Consider the following 21,026-nt stretch of genomic DNA (forward strand, 5'->3'; position numbering starts at 1 on the left):
GGATCTTCATGACTATTTTCTCATGACTGGAATAGGGCTTAATTTTTTTTATGTATATAGAGAAAAAATTTTATTAGGTAACAGAAAAATAAGTAGGTTCTACAAAACAAATAAACCTGGCATTCTATGTTTATCACCCAAAAAGGAATAGAATGGGAAATGACATCTCACAAGGACACCATTTGACAATGATAACTAAGATCTGGTTTAATAGTCACACATTCCTTTAGTGCTTATTTGTCTGGGAAACTCTTGATTGCTCCTTCCACTCTGAATGGTGCCCTTTGTGGATAGTCTTCTTGATTGCTGGGTATTTCTCATCTTTTTTTTAACTTATATTCAATTAATTAATGTATAATTTATTATTTGTTTCAGAGGTAGAGTTTAGTGATTCATCAGTTGCATATAACACCCAGTGCTCATTCCATCAATTGCCCTCCTTAATGCCCATCACACAATCACTCCATCCCCCCACCCACCTCCCCTCCAGCAACACTGGGAAAAAAGAGAGAGAGAGATCAAGAAACAAGACTCAAGTTTGTTTCCTATAGTTAAGGGTCTCTTGTGGTTTGTCTCCCTCCTGTTTTTGTCTTATTTTATTTTTCCCTCCCTTTCCCTATGATCCTCTGTTTTGTTTCTTAATTTCCACATTTGTCTGGAAACCTGTACGGAGTTTCCTCCAAAAGGGAAAAATAGAGCTACCCTATGAACCAGCAACTGCACTACTGGGTATTTACCCAAAAGATACAAACATAGTGATCAGAAGGGGCACCTGCACCCGGATGTTTATAGCAGCAATGCCTGCAACAGCCAAACTATGGAAAGAGCCCAGATGTCCATCGACAGATGAATGGACAAAGATGTGATATATATATATAGACAATGGGATATTACTCAACCGTCAAAAACAAAAAATGAAATCTTACCGTTTGCGATCAGTTTTTTTCCTATTTTGCACGTCGAATACATCACGTCCCTCCCTTCTGGCTTGCCAAGTGTCTATGGAGAGATCTGCTCTTTCCATCCTCGTGTTCATTGCATCAGCCTGTTTCCCATCTCAGTTATTATAGTTTTCATTTCTGAGTTTTTTTTTTTTTAAACTCTTTTCTCTCTGTGGTAAGGGCCTCCCTGAAGTCCTCCATTCTTTTCTTAATCCCAGCGAGTATCCTTAGGATTGTTGCTTTAAATTCTCCATCGGACCTGATCCTGGGATAGAGCCCCACATCGGGCTCCCCGGTCCGCGGGGAGCCCGCTTCTCCCTCTCCCACTCCACCTGCTAATGTTCCCTCTCTGGCTGTGTCTCTCTGTCAAATAAACAAAATCTTAAAAAAAAAAAAAATTCTCCATCGGGCATGTTACATCTATCTGTCCCGCGTAGATCTCCGGCCATGACTTAATCTTGTCCTCTCATTTGGGATGAATTCCTCCGTCTTGGCATTTTGTCTAAGTCTCTGCCTTCTTCTGGGTGCAAGGAAAGTCTGTTTGTTTCCCACTTTGGAGAGAAATGGCTTTATGAAGCAGTGGGTATGTCGTGCCCGGCGTCTGGCGCCTGAACGAGCGTCTCTGGTGGGGGCCGCGTGGCCTCTGCGCTCCAGCCTTCAGGCGGGTCATCCGCAGAGGCTCTCCGCGCGGGATGTGGACAGTGTGTGGTCCCTGGCCGGAACGAGGCGGGTTTGGGCTAGGTATGCTCTGCTCTGCTGGTGAAATGGGACCTGAGGCTGCCTGCACGAGAACTGCAGCCCCACAGAACTCTCTCGTCAGGGGACGCGGGATGTGCGGGGGCTCGGGCCGCTCTTCTGGGCAAGGGGCCGGCCACGCTGGGACTGAGGCAAGCTCGACAGAGAAGGGCAGCCCCGCCAGAGCGCCAGGGTGCGGGACTTGGCGTCAGCGGGATGCGCGGCCCGCGTCCTCGCTGTGCCGCTCACCAGCCCAGGTGGCTCTGTGCGGATGCTGACGGGCAGGGGAGGAAGATGACACCGGCCCCCGCCTTTGTCCCCGGAGAGCAGGCTCCGAGCCCGCTGCCTCTCAGGAAAGCACTCTGAGAAGAACAAGCCATCTCCCCCGGCGGTGTCCAGGACCTTTTCCAGAGCGCTGTTTCCGGGCCATCTGCCCCAGGCCGGGCCTGCTGACTTCTCAAACTCCGGGCTTTAGGGACGTAATTTGACCAGGGAAGACCCTGAGTTGGTCTGCTGGGGGTAGGTCTCACTGCGCTGTGACTGAGGACAGCTTGACCCCAAAGACAGCCTCCCCCAGACAGCAGGGAAGTGGGGTTTGGTGGAAGCGAGGGATGCAGCCCGTGCTGGCCCAGTGCTGCCTCCTGCTGGTGTATCTGTGTTTCTGCTGCGGGACGGGGAGAGAAATGGCGCCAGCCAGCGCCTGGGTGTTCAGAGAGGCCTCTCCAGGGATACTACCTCTCTGCGCCTCCTCCAAGAAGGGCAAATCATCTCCCCGCCGTGTGCCACAGGCACTGTTCAGATGACTGTTCCCATGCCCTCTGTCCCCCGGGGTGTTTGCCTGCCTTCTCTCCGGAGCAGGGCAGTGCCCTCCGTGCTCTATCCCGGCCAAGCCCACCCACCTTTCAAGCTCCAGGCTTGAAGCCCCGCCGGCTGCAAGAACTCATGAAAATCAGCCCCTCTCTTTTTCCCAGCGAATGGCTTTGGGGAAATGTTCTCCTTGTGGGTTCCCCTGTGTGCTCCTCTGTGTGTGTGTGTGTGTGTGTGTGTGTGTCTGTCTTTCTTCCTTCCTCGAACGCGGCTCCCTCTCCTCCACAGCAGTCATGATCCCTTTCTCTCCCAAACCACACCTCCGCCCTTCCTACCCTCTTCGATGAGGCTTCTTCTCTCCCATTAGTTGTGGAGTTTGTTCTGTCAGTCTTTGGGCCGATGTCTGGGGTATTTAGGATGATTTGATAGTTATCTCATTGTGTTCCACGGACAAGACCAGCCTAGGGTCCTCCTACTCGGCTGCCATCTTAGCTCCTAGGGTTCAACTTTTTAGCAAGAATACTACAAAGGTGATGGCATGTCTTTCCCATTGCTTCACATCAGGAGGAAATAACATAAATTTATCCTATTATCGATGATGCCAAGTTTGATTTCTTGGCTAATGCGGTGTCTACCAGATGTCTTTATTGGAAAGGTACATTTTTGGGGCACCTGGCTGGCTCAGTAGAACATGCAACTCTTGATCTCAGGGTTGTAAGTTTGAGTTCCACACTGGATGTAGAGATTACTTAAAAATAAAATCTAAAAAAAAAGAAAAAAAGGAAAGGTACATTTTCCCCTTTGTAATTAGTAACTTGTCTTCAAGACTGAGAATATCTTGTTCCCCAAATTTCCCTCAGCAGTTTTTAGCATCCTTTGGCAATCTTTGCCTGGATCACTGTGCTGGTGGTTGCAAAATAGTGATTTTCTAATTTTATCATTTCTTCCCCCTTTTATTAGATCATATCCTCCTGAAAAAGGGAGCTCTTCCATTTTTTATCTGGGGTATCACTATGGACTCACAGATTCTTTTTTATGTAATGTGTTACAGTCCTTTACTGTTGTTACTTTGTTTTCCTTAGGTTATCATTTATATATGGTGAAATGCACAGATATTAAGTGTTTAGTGTGATGAATTTTGACATATATTAATACTTATGTAACCAACACCCCAATCTAACCAACACCCCAATGCATTTCTATCACTCCATTTCATCATACTCCTTGCCAGTCAACTCCTGCCCTCCAGGCAACCACTGTTCTGATTTTCATTATTAGGTTCATTGTCACTGTTCTAGAATTTTATGTCAATAAAAACATACAGTATGTAGTCTTTGTGTTTAGCTTCTTTCACGTGTCATAATGTTTTTGAGATTCATCCATATTGTTCTATGTATCAGTGGCCCAGTCCTTCTAACTGCCAGGAAGTATTTCATTGTATGAATACACACAATTTATTTATCCATTCTCCTGTTGATAGATATTTGGGTTATTTCTAGTTTGGGACTATTATGAATAAAGCTAATCTTATACAACTTTATAAAAGTTTGAACATCCTTTTTTTTTTAAGATTTTATTTATTCATCTGAGACACAGAGATACAGAGAGAGAGAGAGAGAGCCTGAGCAGGGAGAGAGGCAGAGGGAGAAGGAGAAGCAGGCTCCCCGCCGAGCTAGAAGCCCGATGTGGGGCTCAATCCCACGACCCTGGGATCATGACCTGAGCCGAAGGCAGACGCTCAACCATCTGAGCCACCCAGGCGCCCCAAGTTTGAACATTCTTATATAAGTTTTTGGGATGTATGTTTTGATTTCTCTTTCATTATTCCTTTTAATGCTCAAATTGCCTCAAATTTGACCAGTGGTAGTCCTTTCAAGCCAGTTCCAATGTCCTTTTGATATCCTCTGAGCCTATACATGGGATGTGGGGTGACATGACAAAATGCCTACATGTTGAGATGAAGTAAAGTACTGTCACATAGCATCAGGCCACTATTGACCTTCTAACAATACTCAGAAGGATGATCACCTGCTTCCGGATCATTGTTGACCACTGGTAACTAAGCTGGTGAAAAGCGAAAACCCAGGATAGAAGAAAACTACTGTACTTGACTTTCTGAAGCTTCAATTTGCTTATGTGCATATGGAGAAAATACCTCAATGGATTGTTCTAAGTTGCATATGAGATAATAAATATAAAGCACTTAACACAGCGCCCAGCACAAAATAAGCACAAAAAATATTATTATTACATTATTTTTATCACCTACGTTTTCTTTTTTTTTTTTAAGATTTTATTTATTTATTTGACAGAGAGAGAGCCAGCAAGAGAGGCAGAGTGGGAGAGGGAGAAGCAGGCTACCCGTCGAGCAGGGAGCCTGATGCAGGGCTCCATCCCAAGACTCTGGGACCATGACCTGAGTTGAAGGCAAACGCTTAGCGACTGAGCCACCCAGGCACCCCCCCTAAGTTTTCTGTCCACGAATATGTACATTTCAACGGCTTTCAACTGGCATTTTTAGGGCTCGACACAATCCAGCTCTACTCCTAAGTATTCAACCCCAGTTTCCACAGTTCCTCCACAGGCCCTCCATGTTCCAGGCAGGCTAGGATCCTTAGAGTCCCCCAGCCATGCTCAGGGTAGGATCCCCCCAACTCCTACAAATCCCACATTTTAAGACTAAGTTTCTGCCCTAAGACATGAATAGATATTTCTGCAAAGAAGACATCCAAATGGCCAACAGACACATGAAAAAGTGCTCAACATCACTCAGCATCAGGGAAATACAAATCAAAACCTCAATGAGATACCACCTCACACCAGTCAGAATGCCTAAAATTAATAAGTCAGGAAAGGACAGATGTCGGTGAGGATGTGGAGAAAGGGGAGCCCTCCTGCACTGCTGGTGGGAATGCAAGCTGGTGCAGCTACTCTGGGAAACAGTATGGAGGTTCCTCAGAAAGTTGAAAATAGAGCTACCCTATGACCCAGCAATTGCACTACTGGGTATTTACCCCAAAGATACAAATGTAGTGATCTGAAGGGTCACCTGTACCCCAATGTTTATAGCAACAATGTCCACAATAGCCAAACTATGGAAAGAGCCTAGATGTCCATCAACAGATGAATGGATAAAGAAGATGTGGTATAAATATACAATGGAATATTATGCAGCCATCAAAAAATGAAATCTTGCCACTTGCAATGACATGGATGGAACTAGAGGGTACTATGCTAAGCAAAATAAGTCAATCAGAGAAAGACGATTATCGTATGATCTCACTGATATGTGGAATTTGAGAAACAAGGCGGAGGATCATAGGGGGAAGGAGGGAAAAATGAAACAAGACGAAACCAGAGAGGGAGACAAACCATAAGAGACTCTTAATCTCAGGAAATAAACTGAGGGTTGCTGGAGTAGAGGGGGGTGGGAGGGATGGGGTGGCTGGGTGATGGACACTGGGGAGGGTATGTGCTACGGTGAGCGCTGTGAACTGTGTAAGACTGATGAATCACAGACCTGTACCCCTGAAACAAATAATACATTATATGTTAATAAAAAGAAAAAAAAAAAAGACTAAGTTCCTGCCCTTTTCAGAACTCTGGAGGCATTTCTTGTCAGACTTTCACAACTTAACCCTTGCTTACAAATCTTTGTAGTAATTGTTCTGCTATTAGTCCTAGCGGTTTCTTTCCTTCCTAGGTAGATTGCATCTGATAGAAGGATAAAGCAATCAGATGACTTTTTTCCCTCTGAACATAAATACCGTTCAAAACACACTCAAGGCCTTGTTTCCTTGAATTGTATAATTATTCCAATAAGGATGCAAAGGCTCCATCCCTTTTTGAAATCTTTCTTTGGAAACAGCCCAAAAGAATGTCTTTTAAAAAACAAACACCTAAGTAAAAGCCACCGCTTCTAAGCCTTTACAACAATTCTTTGGAACCTCCTCCAAGGCGACAAATTCTAGTTCTCTGGTGGATCTGAGTAAGTGGATGATTAATACCGTTTTTGTTTTTTTATAAGCTTTTTATTTGGAATAATTTTAGGTTTATAGAAGAGTTGCAAGGATAGTTCAGACAACTCCCTTACACCCTTCACCCGGCTTCCCTTAGTATTAACATCTTACATAACCATTGTTTCTGTTTTTTTCTTTAAGTTGCAGTACATGGAAAGAAATCCCAGATTGACCGTTGGGCTACAGTCCCAGAAAGCAATCAATCAAATTAGAACAGACCATATGAAGAAGAAAAAGAATAGATCCTAACCAAGAATTAATATCGAAAGTAGAAAAGGGGAATATCATTTCAGATTATTTAGCATTTGAAATTAGTTGTGAACTGAAGTGTGGGAAAATTTTATTCATCTTTGGCAACATTGTCATGACTTTCAACTGATTTTGGTTAAGGAATTTACAGTGTGGTTTTTTGGAAAGTGCATAATCTGGAAAATGTTGAATGTGTGACAAATGTAGCATTTTAATTGAATTAGTTTAAATTGCCCTAAAATAGGTTGTTTTAATGCTACAGAAAATGAGAATGAGAAGGTAAAAAATATGGGATGAGTGAATAGTGACATTAGGGCAAGTATCCACATTAATCAGCAGACAGTGATTTCATTTGCACCTCATTAAAGAGTGAATGTAAGACAGCTTTAAAAAAAATAGTTTTAGGGCGCCTGGGTGGCTCAGTTGGTTAGGCGACTGCCTTCGGCTCAGGTCATGATCCTGGAGTCCTGGGATCGAGTCCCACATCAGGCTCCCAGCTCAGCGGGGAGCCTGCTTCTCCCTCTGACCTTCTCCCCTCTCATACTGTTTCTCTCTCTCTCTCAAATAAATAAATAAAATCTTTAAAAAAAATAGTTTTAGCAAGTGTGCAGACCAACAAAATGACATTTGTTTTATTATTTGCAATAATGTATTATTTGCAATAATATTCTTGCAAATGAAAGCTTAATGATATCAAAATTTAAAAGATACTTGGAAACATGACATACAGAATTAGTCCCTTCAGTATTTTCAAAAAAAAGAAAAAGTATATATAATATGATGGGCAAATTTTCTGAATCATGATGTAGCTGTCAATGAGAAAACCTTATTATTATTGGGTTACATAGTACATGCCAACAGTGAAAATTGCTCACAGGGCTCCCGAAAAATATTATTCTTGTGGCATATATTTTGGTCTGTACAGTTATTATGGTAAATCAATCGACGAAAATATGTTTTAGAAATAGTATAACACAGGAGGTGAGATGCAACAAAAATTTTTAATTTTATTTCATGTAATTCAAACTGCTTTCATCAATAAGTTCTCATCAATTTGTTGCAATGATGTCAGGAACATCTAGTAAGAACCCTAGTTCCCATATTTGAGCTTATATCTGAATTACCTGGAAGGCTTTTTTTTTTTTTTTTAACCTGGAAGGCTTTTAAATACACATATTGCTGTTTCCATCTCCTGATTCAGAAGATCTGGGGTGGAGCCCAAGAGTTTGCGTTTGTAGCAAGTTCTCTGGAGATGCTGATGTTGCTGGGGACCACATTTGAGAACCATGGCCAGTGGCATATATGGTAAAACCTTGCTTACCACAGCAATAGTCATTTGGAACACTTGGAAAGGCTTGAAATGTTGGAACAGTTTTCCCATGAACATTCTAACTGAATTCTCTAAGAATGTTTAAAAAAAATCAGCTAAAATATATACATACATACATATCAGTTAAATAGGCCCAACTGTTACTCAAAAAACAACTTCGAAAAGATTTTCCAATGAGATTACTTTTCAGTTAGAAAAATACAAATTTCATTCTTGTATTTTTATAATCTGCTTTGGACTTTCCTTTAAGACAATAAACTAACTTTGATATGATAAACTAAGTGGCGAGGTCAGCTCTAATCCCTGAAAACGTTTTGTGGGGTTTTTTTCTTTTTCCAAGGAATTGGCTGTTTTTTTCAGCTTCCTTTAATAAAATTAACAACTTCCACTGGTTTTTTTTTCAATATATACATGAATTTCAGCAGAATCTGTTTGTCATCCAAAGAATTACAACACATAAGTTGTAATAAGAGCATGCTGAGTAACCCTGTTTTTAGATGTTTCTAAACAATTCTTAAATAAGTTTTTTATAGTTTCAATTTTGCAGACTATTTTTGGTGACCAAAATTGTACTTTTCAACTGCAAATGTTTTTAATTCAGTTTGTGAGGGGAGGTTAACTAAACATAACAAGACCCTCCTTAAAACGGTCTTAACCAAACTCACCTCAGGCATAAACTGTTGTGCAATTTTCAACTTGTCTTTCTCAAGTTTTTTTGGATCACAGAATCAATACCAGATTGTAAAAGCATATTAAGCATTGCTTCTGAAATTCTACAACAGTACAGATTTGAGGAGAAATTATATTATTTCTAAAACATATTTTGTTTTGTTCGATTGATTTACCATAATAACTGTACAGACCAAAATACATGCCACAAGAATAATTTTTTGAGGGGAGCCCTGTGAGCAATTTTCACTGTTGACATTATTATATAACCCAATGATAATAAGGTTTTCTCATTGACAGCTACATCATGATTCAGAAAATTTGCCCATCACATTATATATACTTTTTCTTTTTTTGAAAATACTGAAGGGACTAATTCTGTATGTCATGTTTCCAAGTATCTTTTAAATTTTGATGTCATTAAGCTTTCATTTGCAAGAATATTATTGCAAATAATACATTAGTATATGTCATTTTGTTGGCTTGCACACTTGCTAAAATTTTTTTTTTTAAAGATTTATTTATTTGACAGAGAGAGACACAGAGAGAGAGGGAACACAAGCAGGGGGAGTGGGAGAGGGAGAAGCAGGCTTCCCGAGGAGCAGGGAGCCCGATGTGGGGCTCAATCCCAGGACCCTGGGACCATGACCTGAACCGAAGGCAGACGCTTAATGACTGAGCCACCCAGGCACCCCTAAAACTATTTTTTTAAAGCTGTCTTACATTCACTCTTTTTAATGAGGCGCAAATGAAATCACTGTCTGCTGATTAATGTGGATACTTGCCCTAATGTCGCTATTCACTCATTCCATATTTTTCACCTTCTCATTCTCATTTTCTGTAGCATTAAAACAACCTATTTTAGGGCAATATAAGCTAATTCAATTAAAATGCTACATTTGTCACACATTCAACATTTTCCAGATTATGCACTTTCTGAAAAATCACACTGTAAATTCCTAACCAAAATCAATTGAAAGTCATGACAATGTTGCCAAAAATGAATAAAGTTCTCCCACACTTCAGTTCACAACTAATTTCAAATTATGATATAAAATTTAAAAATACTTGATTCTCCTATTATCGTGTGGTGGTCATATTGACAATCATATTCCAGAAAATCAAGTTGGACGCCAGTGTGTTGAATAAAACAATCTGCTTTTAGCCAGTGGGTATATTTTTCACATCTCCTCTCTGTCTCTCTCCCACAACATGAAGCAATTAGCCTCAGTGTTGTGCCAATGTCTTTGGTTCTTGCTAAAGACCTATGTGACACACCCTGATACTTTCCAATTCATTCTATTTCATTATTTTAAAAGTTAGTTGTGACATATTAAATTTATTCCTTGACCTACTAAAGGGTCATAAGCCAAGTCTCAAGAATACTGCTCTAAAGCACTAGCCTGTTGATGTAGCAAGAAAATTTGTTTCGAAAATATATAACCAGAATAGCTTGCCTTTCTACATGCAGAATGGTTTTTGGGGGGGATTTTTTTTTTTGGTAAATTTTTTTTCCAAGTACAAATTTAGACCACATTGTGCCTACAAATTGCTGCTGCTTTGTGGGGGGATGTGTGTTCTCTTTTCCTTTTTTATTTTTTGGTCTTTTTAAAAAATTAAAATATTCATATGCATAAATTTCCCCCTATTAAAGTGTACATTCAGTCGCTTTTAGTATATTCACAGAGCTGTGTAATAATCATCACTATCTAATTCTATAACACTGTCCTTACCCACCAAAAAAAGCCCACCTGTGGAAAAAAGAAAAACAAAAAACAACAACAAAAAACCCCAAAAAACCCCACCTATACCCAAAAAACCCCACCTATACCCACTAGGAGTAAATCCTCATCCCCCGGTCCCTGGCAACTACCAACTTACTATTTCTATAAATTGGTCTATGCTGGAGGCTTCATGTAAAAGGAATAATACAAAATGTGGTCTTTTGCATCTGTCTCCTTCCACTTAACATATATTTTTAAGGTTTATTCATGATGACGTATTATCAGCACTTCATTTCTTTTTGTGGTTGAATAATATTTCATTGTATGGATATACTACATTTTGTTTACCGATGGATCAGTTGATGGACATTAGGGTTTCTTCCAACTTTGGCTATTATGAATAACACTGCTGTGAACATTGGTGTACAAGCTTTCATGTGGACATATGTTTTCATTTTCTCTTGGGTATATATATACCAAGAGTGGAATTGGTGGGTCATATGGTTATTCTATGTTTAACTCTTAGAGGAACTGCCAAACTGTTTTCCAAACCAGCTGCCCCATTTTACATTCCTGCCACCAATGTATGAAGGTTCCAAATTTTCCACATCCTTGATAACATTTGTTTGTCCATATTGTTTATTATAGACATCTGCAGTGGACTGAAAGTTTATGTCCTCCCCAAATTCATATGTTGAAATCCTAACCCCTAAGGTGATGGTATTAAGAGGCAGATCCTTTGGGAGGCTTTGCCCTCATGAATGGGATAAGTGCTCTCATAAAAGAGGCCCCAGAGAGATCTCTCACCACCTCTGACATGTTACACAGAATCTGCCGGCAACTTGATCTTGGACTTCCCAGATTCCAGAACTGTGAGAAATAGTTTTTTATAAGCCATTCAGTTTATGCTATTTTGTTCTAGCAGCCCAAGAAGACTAAGATGCCCTCCTAGTGGGTGTGTACCTCATTTGGTCTTGATTTGCATTTCTCTACTGGCTAATTGTGATGAGCATCTTTTCATGTGCTTATGGACTATCTGCATACCTCTTTGGAGAAATGTCTGTCACCTTTGCTCAATTTTTTTACTGGGTTGTCTTTTTATTGTTGAGTTATAAGAGCTCTTTACATATTCTGGATACTAGACCCTCATCAGATTTTTTTTTAAGTAGGCTCTATGCCCAGCATGGAGCCCAATAAGGGGCCCAAACTTAGGACCCTGAGATCAACACCTGAGCTGAGATCAAGAGTCTGACGCTTAGCCATCTGAGCCACCCAGGCGCACCCCTCATCAGGTATTTTGATTTGCAAATATTTTCTCCCATTCTGTAGGTTGTCTTTTAGTATTATTGATAGTGTCCTTTGAATCACTAAAGTCTTTAATTGTGAGGAAATCCAATTTATCTTTCTTTGTTTGCATGTCCTGCTTATGTTGTCATCTAAGAAGCCCTTGCCTGACCCAAGGGCACAAAGATTTATGCCTATGTTTTCTTCTAAGAATTTCATAGTTTTAGCTCCTATTTAGGGCTTTGATTCATTGAGTTAATTTTTTTTATATGGTGTGAAAGAGGGTCCAACATCTTTCTTTTGCAGGTAGACAGACATCCAGTTGTCCCAGCAGCCTTTGTTTAAAATGTGTTCCCCCATTGGACTGCCTTGGCACCTCTTTCAAAAATGAACTGACCATAACTATAAGGGTTTATTTCTGGATTCTTGGTTCTAGTCCATCAATTTATATGTCTATCCTTTGCCAGTACCACACTGTCTTGATTATTGTAGCTTTGTAGCAAGTTTTGAAATCAGGATGTGTAAATCCTCCAACTTTGTTCTTCATTGTCAAGATTGTTTTAGGATATTCTGGGTCCTTTGAATTTCCATATGAATTTTAGGATCAGCTTGTCAATTTCTCTAAAAAAAGGCAGCTGGGATTTTGATGGAGATTGCACTGAATCTGTAAATAGTAATGTCATTAACACTATGATGTCTTCTGATCCATGGACAAGGAAATATTTTTCCATTTATTTAGGTCTCTTAAAATTTCTCTTAACAATGCTTCATAGTATTCAGTGTGTAAATCTTCTCATACTTATTTTGTTAAATTTATTCCCAAATAATTTATTCTTTTTTATGCTGTTGTAAATGGAATAGTTTTCTTGATTTCATTTCTGGATTGTTAATTGCAATAGAAATAAACCAATTTTTGCGTACTGATCCTGTATCCTGAAGCCTTGCTGATCTAATGTTTTTCTCTTATTGAGGAGGAATATAAAGTTAGTGATTGACTTTAGACTTTAAGAACACATACCAGTCATAATGGTCTTTAGGTGTATCAGTCAGGCACCTGAGAGAAAACAGATGACTCATTCAAATTAGGAAGTTTAGAGGAGGGTTTAATAAAAACAACAACAAAAAAGCTATTTACAAAGGTATGGGCAGAGTGTAGGAGAACCACAAGGGATAACTCAGTAATCTGGGGCTGGTCACAGCACAGCCATTACCATCCCTAGCTTGAAGGAACAAGGGAACTGGAAAGGTTATCATTATATGAAAAGAAAGAGTTGAGAGAAACAGTGATCTTCACCTGAGAAACTAGCCAACTTGAAGCAACCCTATCAGAAAGGAGCCAGGAGAATGAAGGTCTTCACCATTCTTGACTCTCTCCCTCTAATCTCCTGCCTGGACACCCCACTGGTTGAACCTGGTCGGAAGCCAGAGAGCAAGTGAGCCCATTGATGTAGTTCATACAGGATTGTAGGAATGGAGAAAAATTCACCCGCTTGGGGTGAAGAGGGGAGAGTACATCCAGAGGGGTGTCCTCTGATGTGCCCAGATATCCTACGCACTAGGTTATGCCAGAGTCACAGGAAACTTCATCAGAATCACTTGAAGAAAGTAGAAGGAAGGAAATAATAAAATAAAAGCCCAAATCAGGACAACAGAAAACAAACATACAATTGACAGCAATAACCAAGGCAAACATTTGTTTTTGAAAAAAAATAAAATAAAAAGGGTCAGCTGAAAAGATGGTGGAGTAGGAGGTCCCTAAACTTGCCTTGTCCCAGGGATACAACTAGATAACACTCAAGTCAGCATAAAAACCGAGAAAATGACTTGGTGACTGGCAGAACACACTCCACAACTAAATGATAGAGAGGAGGCCACATCAAAAAAGGTAGGAAGGGCAAAGATGCAGTCTGGGAGTGAAATGGACTGGAGCCATCCACCTGTGGCATGGAGAAGGGCAGAAAACATTTTCATACCTGGGAGCCCCACCAATGGGAGGACAAATCCCCAGAATATTTGCCTTTGAAAGTGTGAGGGGCCCAATCGACTGAAAGTCTGGAATTAAAAAAAATTTTTTTTGAGATTTTTATATATTTATTTGACAGAGAGAGAGAGAGAGAGAGACAGTGAGAGAGGGAACACAAGCAGGGGGAGTGGGAGAGGGAGAAGCAGGCTTCCCGCTGAGTAGGGAGCCCAGCAGGACCCTGGGATCATGACCTGAGCCAAGGCAGGTGCTTAACGCCTAAGCCACCCAGGTGTCCCTGAAAGCCTAGAATTTAAAAAATCTTTGGGCTTGGCTCTGGGAGATCCAGGAGGCCTTAGGAAGCAGAGTCTCTACCCTTAAAGAGATAGCAAGACAAACAGCCCATGCAGATACAGTATAGAACCAGCAGTTTGAAAAAACGCCAGGAGCATATAATTATTTTTCTCTGCTTGACTTATTTCACTTAGCATAATCCCCTCCAGTTCCATCCATGTGGATGCAAATGGTGGGTATTCATCCTTTTCTGATGGCTGAATAATATTCCATTGTATATATGTAGCACATCTTCTTTATCCATTCATCTGTTGAAGGGCATCTCAGCTCCTTCCACAGTTTGGCTATTGTGGACACTGCTGCTATGAACATTGGGGTGCATGTGACCTTTTTTTCACTACATCTGTATCTTTGGGGTAAATACCTAGTAGTGCAATTGTTGGGTCATAGGAACGCAATAAAAAAAAAAGATGAAAGAAAGGAAGGAAGGAAGGAAGGAGAAAGGAAGGAAGGAAGGAAGGAGAAAGAAAGACAGAAAGACAGAAAGAAAAAGAAAGAAAGAAAGAAAGAAAAAGAAAGAAAGAAAGAAAGAAAGAAAGAAAGAAAGAAAGAAAGAAAGAAAGAAAGAAAGAAAGAAAGAAAGAAAGAAAAGGGAAAGGAAAAGAGGGGAGGAGAGGAGAGGAAAGGAAAGGAAAAGGAAGGGAGGGGAGGGGAGGGGAGGGGAGGGGAGGGAAGGGGAGGGGAGGGAAGGGGAGGGGAGGGGAGGGGAGGGGAGGGAAGGGAAGGGAAGGGAAGGGAAGGGAAGGGAAGGGAAGGGAAGACAAGACAAGACAAGACAAGACAAGACAAGACAAGACAAGACAAGACAAGACAAGACAAGACAAAACACCAGGGGCAGATGGTAGGGAGAGTGATTTGCTCATCTGAGAGCACACCGCAGAGAGACAGGGATCACAAGGAGCTCCCACCATGAACAAAGGACCTGGCAGGTGCATCTCCCTTCCCGACCCCCCAGCATAAACAGCAGCCACCTGTGGCAATCAGTGCAGCACAAACACTGGCTACCTAACTTGCTTACACCAAGCTCCATCTGCCCACGCTTCAGTGGATCTGCCCTTCCTACTCACACTTGTCTCAGTCCCACACTGTCCCCCATGCCCCAAGACCAGGGCAAACCCTGCCAACACCACATCTCCCAACGCAGCTATTGTGGGTCAGTTGCTGCAGTAGCAGGGGCAGGTCTCATTTCCCAAACAGACCCCCGCATACCTTGTTAAAACATGCCCCACCCCAGCTGGGAAGCAACTCTGCCCACCAGAGAGAGGCTCTGCAGACAACTGGACTGAAGGGAAAAGAGGCCAAGACTCAACAGCTGAGCAATTGCAACATGCATAGGAGACACGCCCTGAAATGCCAGGCCCTGGGGAACAGGGGACACTGCACTGCAGGGCACTATAGGACTTCATCATCAGGCTATTATTAAGACCAAGAGAAGTAGTTGACTTTCCTAACAGAAAGTCAGACAAAATGAAGAGAAAGAGAAATATCTCCCAAATGAAAGAATAGAACCAAACCACAGGAAGAGACCAAAGCAAAATGAATATAAGTAGTATGCCTGATAGAGAATTTAAAGTAATGATCATAAAAAAGAAAGAAGAAAAAGAAAATAAAGTAATGATCGTAAAGATACTCACCGGACTTGAGAAAAGAGTGGAGGACATCAGTGAGACCCTTAACACAGAGAGAAAAAAGAACCAATCAGGGGCGCCTGGGTGGCTCAGTCATTAAGCGTCTGCCTTCAGCTCAGGTCATGATCCCGGGGTTCTGGGATCGAGCCCCGCATCGGGCTCCCTGTTCAGTGGGAAGCCTTCTTCTCCCTCTCTCACTCCCCCTGCTTGTGTTCCCTCTCTTGCTATCTCTTTCTGTGTCAAATAAATAAATAAATAAGTAAATCTAAAAAAAAAAAAAAAACAAGAACCAATTAGAGATGAAGAATACAATAAATGAAATTTCAAATACATTTGATGGGGGTGCCTGGCTGGCTCCGTTGGTGGAGCATGCAACTCTTGGTCTCGGGCTTGTGGGTTTTTGAGCCCTGCTTTGGGTGTGGAGATTACTTAAAAATTAAATCTTTAAAAAATACATTAAAATGTATTATTAAATAAATTAATACTATTAAATCATTATTTATTTGAGAGAGAGAGAGAGAGAGAGCACAAGTAGGGGGAGGGGCAGACAGAGAAGCAGACTCCCCGCTGAGCAGGGAGCCTGATGTGGGGCTCAATCCCAGGACCCTGGGATCATGATCTGAGCCAAAGGTAGACGCTTAACCAACTGAGCCACTCAGGTATCCTAAAAAAAATACACTTGATGGCAAAAACAGACTAGAGGAAGCAGAGGAACAAATTAACGACCTGGAAAACAGTAATGGACATTATCCAAGCTGAGCAAAGGAGAGGAAAGAAAATTACACAAATTGAGAATTGCCTTAGGGAACTCAGTAGATGCAGAAAAAGCATTTGACAAAGTACAACATCCACTGATGATAAAAACTCAATGAAGTATGTTTAGAGGGAACATACCCCAACATAATGAAGGCCTTATATGAAAAACACACAGCTAACATTATACTCAATGGTGAAAAACTGAGAGCTTCCCCCTCAGGTCAGGAACAAGACAAGGATGTCCACTCTCACCACTTTTATTCAACATAGTACTGGAAGTCCTAGCCACAGCAATTAGACAACAAAAAGAAATAAAAGGCATTCAAATTGGTAAGGAAGAAGTAAAACTTTCACTATTTGCAGATGAAATGATACTATATATAGAAAACCCTAAAGACTCCACCCAAAAAACTATACTAGAACTGATAAATGAATTCAGTAAATCACAGGATATAAAATTAATGTACAGAAATTTGTTGCATTTCTATAGATCAATAATAAAGCAGCAGAAAGAGAAATTAAGAAAACAATCCCATTTACAACTGCATCAAAAATAATAAAATACCTAGGAATAAACTTAACCAAAGAGATGAAAGGCCTGTATTCTGAAAACTACAAAACATTGATGAAAGGAATTGAAGACAACACAAAGAAATGGAAAGACATCCCATATTCATGGATTGGAAGAACAAATATTATTAAAATGTCTATACTACCCAAAGCAATCTACATGTTTAATGCAATACCTATCAAAATACCAACAGCATTTTTCATGGAACTAGAACAAACAATTCTAAAATTTGTATGGAACCAGAAAAGACCCCAAATAGCCAAAGCAATCTTGAAAAAGAAAAAAAACACACACACACAAAAAAAACTGGAGGCATCACAATTCCAGAATTCAAATTATATTACAAAGCTATAGTAATCAAAACAGTATGGTACTGGCACAAAAATAGATACATAGGTCAATGGAACAGAATAGAAAACCCAGAAATAAACCTGCAATTATATGGTTAATTAATTTTTGACAAAGGAAGAAATAAAATGCAATGGGAAAAAGCATATCTTCAACAAATGGTATTGGGAAAACTGGACAGCAACATACAAAAGAATGAAACTGGGCCACCTTCTTACACCATTCACAAAAATAAACTGAAAACGGATTAAGGACCTAAATGTGAGACATGAAACCATAAAAATCCTAGAGGAGAGCACAGACAGTAATTTTTCTGACATCAACTGTAGCAACTTCTTTCTTGATATGTCTCCTGAGGCAAGGGAAACAAAAGCAAAAATATATTATTAGGACTACATCAAAATAAAAACCTTCTGCACAGCAAAGGAAACAATCATCAAAATTAAAAGACAACCTATGGAATGAAAGAAGGTATTTGCAAACAACATATCTGATAAAGGGTTAGTATCCAAAATATATAAAGAACTTATACAACTCAACACCAAATAAACCAAATAATCCAATTAAAAACGAGAAGACATGAACAGACATTTCTCCAAAGAAGACACGTAGATGGGCAATAGACACATGAAAAGATGCTCAACATCACTCATCATCAGGGAAATACAAATCAAAACCACAGTGAAACATCACCTCACACCTGTCAGAATGGCTAACATTAACAACACAGGAAACAGCAGATGTTGGCAAGGATGCAGAGAAAGGGGAACCCTCTTACACTTTTAATGAGACTGCAAACTGATGCAGCCACTCTGGAAAACAGTATGAAGGGTCCTCAGAAAATTAAAAATAGAACTACTACATGATCCAGTAATTGCACTACTGGGTATTTATCCAAAAAATACAAAAACACTAATTCACCCCAATGTTCATTGCAGCATTATTTACAATAGCTAAGTTATGAAAGCAGCCCAAGTGCCCACTGATAGATGAATGGATAAAGATGTGGTATATACATATATACACAATAGAATATTATTTGGCCATAAAAAAGAATGAGATCTTGCCATTTGCAACAATATGGATGGAGCTAGAGAGTATAATGCTAAGCAAAATAAGTCCGTCAGAGAAAGACAAACACCTTATGATTTCACTCATATGTGGAATTTAAGAAACAAAACAAATGAACAAAGGAAAAAAGAGAGAGTGAGAGAGAGAGAGACAAAGACAAGCCAGTAAATAGACTCTTAACTATAGAGAACAAACTAATGGTTACCAGAGGGGAGATGGGTGGGGGGATGGGTGAAATAGGTGATGGGGATTAAAGAGTACACTTATCATGATGAGCACTGAGTAATGTACAGAATGGCTGAATTGTTATATTGTACACCTGAAACTAGTATGACACTGTCTATTAACTATACTGTAGCTAAGATAAAAAGACTTCATAAATATATATATATATGAGTATACTTATCTTGATGAACACTGAGAAATGTATAGAATTGTTGAATCATTATATTGTAACATCTGAAACTAATATAAAAACTAAAAGACAAAAAACAAAAACCAAAACCAATGGCTGTTATAAAGACAATCAAGCATATGTGTCTCCTGACTGAAGTATACAACACAACTTATGAACCATTCTTGCAAAATAAAAGCAAAATTTAAAAATCTGAATCTGATGAAGCCTTCAGATCTTAATATCAATTTACAAAACAAAACCAAACCAGAGACACATATTAAACACCACTACAGGGATGCAATTAGCAAAACTCATTATATCAGAAATTCTTAGGACTAACAACGTAGTTCCTTCAACAAACAAATTTCAATGAAAGTTAAGAGGTCGGGATGCCTAGGTGGCTCAGTCAGTTAAGTGTCTGCCTTCAGCTCAGGTCATGATCCCAGGGTCCTGGGATTGAGCCCCACATCGGGCTCCTTTCTCAGTGGGGAGCCTGCTTCTCCCTCTCCCTCTGCCGCTAAATAAAATCTTTAAAGAAAAAAAGAAAGAGGTAATTCAAGAGAATGGAAAGATAAGCCACAGACTGGGAGAAAGGATTTGCAAGACATATATGATAAAGAACTTTTATCCAGAATATACAAAGAACACTCAAAGCTCAACAATTTAAAAAAAAAAAAAACTTGATTAAAAAAAGGGCCACAGACCTTGACAGACACCTCACCAAATAAGATACACAGATGGCAAAAAGCATATGAAAACATGCTCCAAGTCATGTGTTATCAGGGAAATACAAATTAAAACGAGCTACTACCACACACCAATTAGAATGGCCAAAATCCAAAATACTAACAATGCCAAATGCTGGTGAGAATGTGAAGCAAGAGGAATGCTGTCATACATTATAGGTGGGAATGCAAAATGGCACAGCCCCTTTGGAAGACATTCTGGTGGTTTCTCACAAAACTAAACATACTCTTACCGTATGATCCTGCAATTATGCTCCTTGATGTTTACCCACAGGGGCTGAAAACTTGTATCCACGCAAAACCCGGCATACAGGTGTTTACAGCAGCTTTATTCATAATTTGCCAAACCTCGGAAGTAACCAGGATGTTTCAGTGGGTGAATGGTTTAATTAATTTGTACCTCCAGACAATGTTCTAAAAAGAAATGAGCTATCAAACCATGAAAAGACGTGGAAGGAACCTAAATGCATATTACTAAGTGAAAGAAGCCAATGTGAAAAGGCTGCATACTATATGATATTCTGGAAAAGGCAAAACTATGGAGACAGTAAAAAGATCAGTGGTTGCCAGGAGATGGGGGAAGAAAGGGATGAATAGGGGAAGCACAGAGGAATTTAGGGCAGGGAAATGACTCTGTATACAATAACGGTGCATTCATGTCATTACACATTTGTCAAAACCCAGAGAATGTACAACACCAAGAGTGAACTTTAGGTAAACTATGGACTCGGGATGATAATGATGTGTCATTATAGCATCATTTATTATAACGATGTTTGGCTCTAGTAGGGGATGTTGGTAATGGGGGAGGCTATGCAGGCATGGGAGCAATGGGTATATGGGAAATCTCTATACATTCTGCTCAAGACTGATGTGAACCTAAAACTCTTCGAAAATATATAGTCTACTAAGAATTAACAAATTCAGTTCCTCGGTCACAGAGCATAGTGGCTACTCTAGCGGACAGTGCAATCATTCTAATTGTTCTATTAGAACATTCCATCATTCCAGAAAGGTCTGTGGGAGAGCACTGTTCTTTATCTTGATTGTGGTGATGGTTACATGGGTGTGTAAGTTTGCCAAAACTTAGGAAAATGTATGAGCTGGGTACAATTTATTGTATGTACATTATATCTCAACAAAATTTGTTTTGGTTTTTTTTTTTGCTTTAAAGATTTTATTTATTCATTTGAGAGAGAGAGAATGAGAGAGATAGAGAGCACGAGAGGGAAGAGGGTCAGAGGGAGAAGCAGACTCCCTGCTGAGCAGGGAGCCCGATGCGGGACTCGATCCTGGGACTCCAGGATCATGACCTGAGCCGAAGGCAGTCGCTTAACCAACTGAGCCACCCAGGCGCCCCTCAACAAAATTAGTTTTTAAAAAAATAAAGAGAACACCTATAGACAAGACAATTTAGAAATAGAACATCTGATTGCA

This window comes from Eumetopias jubatus, unplaced genomic scaffold (assembly GCF_037043125.1).
Source record: "Eumetopias jubatus isolate StellerSeaLion01/CBP00866 unplaced genomic scaffold, mEumJub1_p1.0 scaffold_9, whole genome shotgun sequence".
Taxonomy (NCBI): Eukaryota; Metazoa; Chordata; class Mammalia; order Carnivora; family Otariidae; genus Eumetopias; species Eumetopias jubatus.